The 9,207-nt window shown below is 42.1% G+C and overlaps 1 pseudogene; it reads right to left on the reverse strand.

Moving 5' to 3' along the window:
* The window catches only part of LOC119732044, a 19,992-nt pseudogene extending 11,404 nt beyond the window's left edge, over positions 1–8,588 (reverse strand).
* Positions 8,589–9,207: the final 619 nt, after the last annotated feature.

Here is a 9,207-nt window from a genome sequence, read left to right on the forward strand (position 1 = left end):
TGCTACTTTGAACGTAGATCAAGATGGTTACCAGCCAAATTTCGTTTTCGTCACTATGTCAAATTATGGATTTGTTATTATGACTGATTCGCCACAGGCGGGCTCTGAATCTCAAAATCCAGAAAGAATTAAGAAGTTTTGCATAAATACTTGAAAGAGCAACCTTTACAAACCACAAAATTACAAAATCTCAAAATCGCCAAAATGGTCGAATCGCCAGTTTGTCAGCTCCGTGACGAACATTTTACCTTCTTCACAGACGACCTTGCTAGGGCAGCATTCGTCAGGAGTCTGCTTGGCCAAGTGGCATCGGTCGGGGATGGGCGGGGCCAAGCCACACTCATGGGCTATACAGACGGGGGTCAGAGAGGGGGCGCACTCACAGGTCATACAGGATTCCTCCCACATTTCACCCACGCGCTGACCGCCTTCGCAGGTGGCTGGAGAAAGAAAAAAAATGTCAAAATGTCTAAAGCTGTCCAAACATGTCAAAGTAAAGTGTTGTCAAAATGTTGTCAGACTAGTGTCAAACTTGTGTCAAAATGTCAACCTTAAGACTACAATGTATTAAAGCTAGAGTCCATCATTTGCAGCTAACCGAAAAGTAAATGGCGTAATTATTGTAGAAAAACATACTTGGTTGAAAGATAGTAAGGGGACTAAACTCCCTGTGAAATTATTCTTTCTGGCAAGCTGTCATTTTGAAGAAATCAACAAAAGGCGGCCTTCTCAACGGTGCTTCTTAAGACGCACCGTAGGAAATTCAAATTAGTTGTTCGTTTTGTTATTCATCAAAGCGCGCTCCAGCATTTGCACAACGCACGCGGGCGCGGGGTTGCTATAATTCATCGGATCAGTGCGCGACATCGCGTAGCTGCAATGGGCTCAGTGAGAACGTGTATCGGACACTGACTTCAGGCCCAATTCAAAACATGATTCAGCAACTTTTGATTGAAATCGAGATCTTAGAATGCTGTTTTTCTCGGAATATACAGCTGAAGCTGAGCTGAAACTTGGTTAGTTGTTCAGTACCCTTCTTTAGAATTTGAGCACTTTTGTTGCTTCAAACGAACAAAATGCACAAATTACAAATGATGGACTATACCTCTAAGTGAGACAATTTTGCTAGAAATGCCTAGTTTTGGAATAGGGGTCACAAATAAAGGATATTTTCACCATACAATTAAAGCTTTTTTCACTTCACCAAAGTTAATTGGCAGAGTTGCCACAAGTTTGATGAACAAAATTGACCAAGAAAGGTTTGCCATGACGAGTGTACATACCGGTGTCGCATGTCTTTGCTCGGCATGATGGGATACCCGTCGCTTCACACGTACACTCGTTGCATCCCTCCATCCAAGTCTCGCCCTCGTCATGTTTGTTATTGGAGGAATCCTTACACTCTGCAAAATACATGAATGAACCCTCCTTTGTTTGATCAGTCACGGACAGTCAAAAATTCAATCCTGTATCCCTGCCGTGCCTTTTACACAGGCTAGTCACCAACAGTCAGATCATATTTCTTGTGGGCACTGTTGAATTTGTTTGTACTCTTGTAACTTTTTTTTTTTAGCGCCGACTGATACCAATCGTCCTAGTATCGTCCCAGTTACAAGATATTTTTGCTAAGTTACACGAAAATCAGCAAATGCAGCGGTCGTAGTCAGGCACAGCTGAAGTCAGTTGCCGACTGATCTGTGTCGTCGCAAGGTTGACCTGACGAAGGCCTTAGGGTCCTCCATTCTTACTACGTCTTAATCTTAAAAATTTGTTCTAAACAGATGGGATGTGTTCCACTAAAAGGGCCCCTCCCTGCCCGACCCACCACCCCCAACCCTCCACCCCCAACAACAACCCCACCACTAATCTGACACTGTTGTGACCTACCGATTTCGTCCACCTTAGTTTCGACTGAGCAGTCGATCTTCTGGTTGAGTTCATCGTAGTAGACTATTTCGCACGGCCGGCAGTAGTCGATGTGACACACGGCATCCGGGTAATTCACACACGGGTGGAGTTCACAGAACACAATGAGGCACGTTACCGGGGGCGTGTCCTCCGGGCAGACTGGCTGGGATACTGAGAGATGAAAACAAGTCGAATAAAGAAGAATTATATATTGGATGGCTTTGCGGGGGATACGAGCATTGTCAAAATGTTGTCAAAATGATGTCAGACTGTTATCAAAATCTTGTCAAAATCTTGTCAAATCTTGTCAAAAGCTGTCAAAATAATGTCAAAAAATGTCAGCCTTAAGACTACAATGTATGAAGTACGACTTTTTTGTTGATCATGGATATATGGATCATATCAAAGTTTCATGAAATTTGTGAAATTTCCCCGACAATTTCCCTAAGATTGTTTTCTTCAAAATTCATCTTCACGAAAAGAAATAAAAACTGGGAAAAAGTTTCCGATTCTGTTTTAATAGGGCAATTCAAAAACTGCTACGAGACGAATAAATTTGTTTGACTTACCAATTAGCCCTTGCCCGCAGGGGACCCGTTGTCCACTCTCGTCGAAGTATCTCGCTTCGCAGCCGCCACATCTGCTGATGAGACAGGTGGCGTCGTCGGGGTGACCTTCGCAGGTCGCGTCGCAGAGGTCGTCCGGGCAAGATGGCGCCACCGCGGTACCCTCGCGACAGAGCGAAAGAGCTGGCAACCAAACAGTCACAAAACTCTTGAATTCTTCTTCTTCTTTTTTTGTAAAATGTTCCTCATCGTATTTTTCAGATAGAAGCTGCCCATTTCACGAGACAGGGCGTCAAACTTATGCCATGCGTGGTATTCACGGAAGAAGCTTGTTGCGCAGCTCTGCGATAAACTTGCAATCAATTCGATAAACTTGCGATCCGACACACCGATGAATAGTATACAAGCAGTGTAAAGAACAACTGGCTATTGGAGATTTTGTAATTTGGCAAACTGACGAATCCGTTTATGATCAAATAAGAACATATCGCACAACTACATGTAGTTCGTTTAACTTTTATGCATTCTACATGTAGCATGCAATATTATTTTGATCATAATAGATAAGTGCAAACTGCATTGAGTCTTAAAAAAACACCTTTCACGCGACGTTTGACAACAGTAGCACATCTTTCATTGCTACTTTGAACGTAGATCAAGATGGTTACCAGCCAAATTTCGTATTCGTCACTATGTCAAATTCTGGATTTGTTATTATGACTGATTCGCCACAGGCGGGCTCCGAATCTCAAAATCCAGAGAGAATTAAGAATTTTTGCATAAATACTTGAAAGAGCAGCCTTTACAAACCACAAAAATGACAAAATCTCAAAAACGCAAAAAGGTCGGGATTCGCTGGTAAGTCAGCTCCGCGACTTAGTTTTTACCTTCTTCACAGACGACCTTGCTAGGGCAGCATTCGTCAGGAGTCTGCTTGGCCAAGTAGCATCGGTCGGGGATGGGCGGGGCCCGGCCACACTCATGGGGTATACAGACGGGGGTCAGAGAGGGGAGCACTCACAGGTCATGCAGGAGCCTTCCCAAATTTCACCCACGCGGTGACCCCCTTCGCAGGTGGCTAGGTTAAGAGCTTAAAAAAAGATTGAAGACTTTACGCCATTTGGGGTTTTTTTGCGGAAATGCTACGTAAATTGTGCACCACAAAAAAAACGTTTAAATGTGTTCAACTTGAGAAAATTTGCAGAGTGAATACTTCAAAATGTGGCTGTTACTTCATTTTGTCTGATCTTTTTTCTTATCTTATCGTTTTGTCTTATACAGGGCGAGTGAAAAAGGGAAACCCAAACCCCAAAAATTTTATTTCCTATTTAAAAAAATAAGTAGCACCAAAAATAAAAGTGACTGGAAAGCCAATTTCATAAGCTACTTTTAGATAAAAAAAAACTAAAATTGGTAAATCTATTTCAAAGAATATCACCACTTAAACACAATGACCCTAAAATCTCTCTTGTCCAAAAATGTGATTTCAAGAATCGTCATCACAATTGTCTTCAAACATCACCAGCGATAAAATCTCAGTTTAAACGTTAAAAATTCAACAAAGTCCTTTTGAAGCCCTTTTGTGTTTAAAAATTAAGTAGATTTTATAAATCATATTGTTTGCCTGAACAGGGTTGTTAATGAAGATATTGTGTACTACATTTGCTGACAGCTGTTGAAACAAGTATTCTGGGCCATTTTCTTTGTTGTTCAAAACAGTCAGAACACACAACCAATTGTTGGGTTTTTTTTGACGAGACAGGTTTTAGGGTCATTGCTTTTAAATGGTGATATTCTTTGAACAGTTGAACGGATTGAGCAAATTAAGTAACTTTTTCATCTAAAAAAATAGCTTATGAAATTGGCTTTCCAGTCATTTTTTTTTTTTTGGTGCTACATATTTTTTTTTATATGAAATGTATATTGGGGGTTTGGGTTCCCCTTTTTCGACTCACCCTGTATAAGTACAGAATAGCCGCTGAATGTAAAAACATCTGAGCTCGATAAAGACAGCCATCTCACATGGAAGCATTCTTTGCGATACCCGAGATATACAGGAGATATGCGTGACGAGTATAAATCAGGCTTTTCAAGTTTAAGAACAAGCTCATGCGTAAAAGCGTATAGTGAAACAGACGAGGAACTGGCGAATAGGCATGGCTTCAGCGGTATCGGAGCATTGATTATCACCCTTACCGGCGTCGCACGTCTTAGCTCGGCATGTTGGGATACCCGTCTCTTCGCACGTACACTCGTTGCAGCCTTCCAGCCACGTCTCGCCCAGGTCGTGTTTGTTATTGGAGGAATCCTTGCATTCTGAAAAAAAAACCATAAATGTCGTTTTGCCTTTTGAGAAAGGTCCTGCCGGGGTTGGAAACGTTACGCTGTCTACTTTTATTGATTTGAATATTTGCAGAAGTTTATAACTCAATTCATGTTTACTCTGAACAAAAATCAACCAAAAAATGTCAGCTGTGAAGTCATGCCGACAGAAAGCCGCTATCCACTCCATTAACAAGTACCCCTCACCGGCAAAGGAAGTACAGTTGGGGGTGACCGACCGACGCCATCTTGCCTGACTGCAATTCATTTGCTGCGAAGCGCGGCCACTGCGTGTACATAGTACAAAGCCCCTGGTTTACGTGCGTCACACACAAGGAACAGTGCGCGTCAACCAGTGAAGTGTCCCGCCCATGGAACGTCGTTGATAGGTAAAAGGGCGCCCTCTTTCGTCGGTGCACGGAGCCCATAACGAACACAGCCCATAAGCATCCACACAAATTGTTCGTTATAGCGATCGTTCAGTATAGCGATTTTAGGCTGCCGGTGCTCCGGTACTCAATTTTCAATAAATAGCGCCCTTCATAACTTCACCCTGCAGGCTTTGGTGGTTACTGAAAGCCGACTTTGAACAGGTGCCGACTATTGAATTATGTAATTACGTAGTTTTTGAGCTTACTACCTACAGCACAGGGTGGCATTCCCCTTCCGTTCCTTTGGGAAATAATAGCCACTTGTCGCTCTTCTGTTGACATTTTTCAACAACAATGTTCGGTACATTTTGAACACAAAAATCGGGAGCCAAGGTCAATGTTCAGTATGGCCAAAAAAAAATAAATACTCGGTCTCTGGTCAGACCAAAGTTCTGGAATTGATGCGGCAACGCGACTTTTTTTTTTTTTTTGCTTTTTTTTTTTCAAGCTTGAATTGTACAGACAAGGTTGGGTACTATTTTGCTTTTTTTGATGTCCTCGCATACATTGGTGTCCTCCATCGTTTGCCTTGGTGCCCTTGATCATTTGCCTTGGTGCAATTTCCCATTCCTTGGTGCTCTTTGGTAAAAAAAAATGAGGAGGTGCGACAATAGAGGGCGCTGTTGGAGCTACCGCGGAACATGTTGGAAAAAAAAAGATTAACGCACGTGATTAAAATCGACACGTTTGCTGACCAGAGACCGACTATTTTTTCTTTTTGGCCTATGGCCGAATATTCAGCATAGCGATGTTCGGTATAGCGACATTACTGCCATTTGTCTCAAGATTTAATGAATTTCTCACCGTGGGATGAACATTTTTAGTAACGGATTTTGCGTCTGTGCATTGTAAACATTGCGTTACCCGACAGCTTGTATTCAAATTCCACAACATTTATGAAAATAAGCAATTTATTACGGAAAAATCATCTTTATGTTTAGGGTTTGGGAAAAAGAAAGACTGAACCAACCGATAGTATCCTTCTTGCCTTTCTCCTCGCAATCCAGCAGATTGTTGCAAGGGCAATGGAAGACGGCCGTGCAGGGTTGGCAGTAGTCAACGTGGCAGACTGCGTCGGGGAACCGGTAATGATCGCATGTCTTGACGTCACACGGCGACGCGAAACACGTCAACACGGGGACGTCAGTGGGGCACTTGGGCTCCACTTCTGAGTTTTCAAATGCAAAGAGAAATTCGTGAGTGAATTGTCGGGGGGGGGGGGGGTGCTAGGGGGTGGCTATGTTTTGACCATAGAGCTATATTAAATTACTAGAGCGCTAACTCCTCATTCTTGCACGCGGAGACGCTTTGAAGCCGCTCTGGGCGCAGACATTTTGAATTTATGTGCGTGTTTGTAGAACACAATCAAAATAGATGGATTGAATTTTAAAAGTGTACTCTAAATGCAACGCGCAAGTAGAAGATACGCAAACAACTTAAGCGCGTCATAAAGTTCAAGAAACGTCACGGTGAATAGCATCTGCAGCAGAGGGGGACGCGCACACGTTGCGCTGTTTGCGTAGAGCAAAATGAAACGCTCATTTGCTGATCGTGCGTTTCGGTTTTGGGCGTATCGGCTTCGATGACGCACTGGTATGAAACACAAATGCAAATAGCCGTACAAAAGCCGTACAAAATTTCGAGTTTTCCATAGGTTTGTGCGCAAACATGGATGCGCCCATCAGGCATTACTTTGTACATCGAGTTAGCACTCTAGTAATTTAATATAGCTCTATGGTTTTGACAAGCAGTGTTCAATAAGGGGTTTGTAAGAGCAGCCTGACTTCCTAAAAATGTTTGTTTTCCCAGTAAACATTTTGCAGCCTCTCTGAATAGTGTAGCGGTGATTGCCATCTTTATTTTTCATGTTGCGTGTTGTTGTTTTCATCATCGTTTTTATGACAAATCAAGAAAAACAAAACCTGCCGTCGTTCCTCAACAGTCCCGTTTCAAACATCACTAACTACTTGGTAAGTGACACGAGCTAAAAGTGGTTTTTCTCTTACGGGGCCTGTAACTTGACAACTGCCCAGAATGTGATTTACACATTGTATCCATTACTCACGCAGTGTTCCACCCTCGCATTGCACGTTTGGTTGTTCTGATCGAAGAATTTGGCAGAGCAGCCGCCACATCTGCTGATGAGACAGGTCGCGTTGGGGTGACCTTCACAGGTCGTGTCGCAGAGGTCGTCCGGGCAGGACGACGCGACCGATGCACTGAACGGACAGTCAGATAGCGCTGGAAGAACGAATAAAAATCAAGTTCTCAAAATGCTCAAAAGTACTCGAAATGAGTTAATACAATTTTTTTTTAAAACAGTGCGATTATAGATTTTTAGCTTCAGGAAAGCAGTTTCATAAGTTTGTCTTTCTGAGTGTAAATCAGGGTGAGTCTTCAGAAATTGAAACTAACTTAATTTGTTTGGGAGAATAAAAAATGGGTTTTTTTATGCTATGAAATACAAATGGTTATTGTTCACTATAAAGTGTTGCTAGTATTAAGTAAGGATGTAAATTTCTTAAGATATACCATAAGTTGGTCACTCTGTGCGTTAGTTAGCATAATTTCATAATGTCACACACGTGACTGAACACACATACTGAAATTTGTATCCTTGTGGAGACATTTCTTTGTTCTCGTGTTGTAAAGTTTCCGAGTTTGAAAGTGTAGTTTCAAAATGCTCATATTTTAACCAGAATTAATTTCCTGGGCCGAAATTTGGACTTAATATCTCTTTTCTAAAACTCTTCCATTTGCGACAGATCAACCCTCCTTGGAAATTCGTAGTTTTTGAGTAAAATCCATACATCTATTTTGTGAAAACCTTGTGGGGACGTATTTATCTATAGAAATTGCCCTGTGGAGACGTATGCAATCTTTTGTTCCCTATTGTGTGCATGTCTCCAGAGGGCACAGTGTATCAGATCAAAATGTCACACATGTGACCACAGAACAATTCCTATTTAGCATACTCAGTAAAACTAACGCAGAGAGTGTACATTGTTTATGCCGTCTCTAAATCACAAAAGCTAGAGCCTCGCCAGAAAAAAAAGTTGCCGATATTTTTGGACGCGCTGTGGAAAGTAACCCTTTTTTTAAGTTTCTTTAGAAAGTCTACATCTTCAAATACAAAGTGTGTTTCCTTACGTTCTTCGCAGACCATTTTTGACGGGCAGCACTCGTCGGGGGTTCGCTTAGCCCAGCGGCATCGGACGGGAAGGGGCGGGGCCAGGCCACACTCGTGCGGTATACAGGCAATGAGGGCGCTCTGATGGCACTCGCAGGTCATACAGGTTTCTTCCCAATGGTCGCCGACAGCGTGAGTCTCATCGCACATCTCTGCAAACAAATATCACGTTCAGTATTTTATTGTCATTTTGCAGTGGAAGCATGGAAACCTGATTTTGAATAAGGAATAAATATGTGCTTGGCCGGTTTTAAACACCGTGTTTAAGACTGGTTTTAAACACTGTGTTTAAGACTGGTTGTGCTTGGCCGGTTTTAAACACCCTGTTTAAGACTGGTTGTGCTTGGCCAGTTTTAAACACTCTGTTTAAGACTGGTTGGAGTCTGGATGCTGATAATTACCGGTGCCATTTTTCTCAAGTGAAAAAAGACTGTGTTGAAATCAAGTCAACTCACAAGTCCATCAAATGTCATTCGAAATTAAACTCCCAATTGTTGAACATACATTCAAATTACAAGTCAAATCACAAGTCAATCACAAGTCCATCAATGTTTACTAGTCAATCACAAGTCAATATCATGGCAATAACAAGTCAATCACAAGTCAATCACAAGTCAAATCACAGGTCAATCACAAACTGAATCACAATTCAATCACAAGCCAATCACAAGTCAGTCACAAGCCACTACAATTCAGTCACAAGTCAAATCACAAGTCAATCACAATCAATCACAAGCCAATAAAAGTTAATAACAAGTCCAATCAAAACCACTCACAAGTCACGTCACAA

Source organism: Patiria miniata, unplaced genomic scaffold, assembly GCF_015706575.1.
Source record: "Patiria miniata isolate m_02_andy unplaced genomic scaffold, ASM1570657v1 HiC_scaffold_24, whole genome shotgun sequence".
In the NCBI taxonomy this organism is placed as follows: domain Eukaryota; kingdom Metazoa; phylum Echinodermata; class Asteroidea; order Valvatida; family Asterinidae; genus Patiria; species Patiria miniata.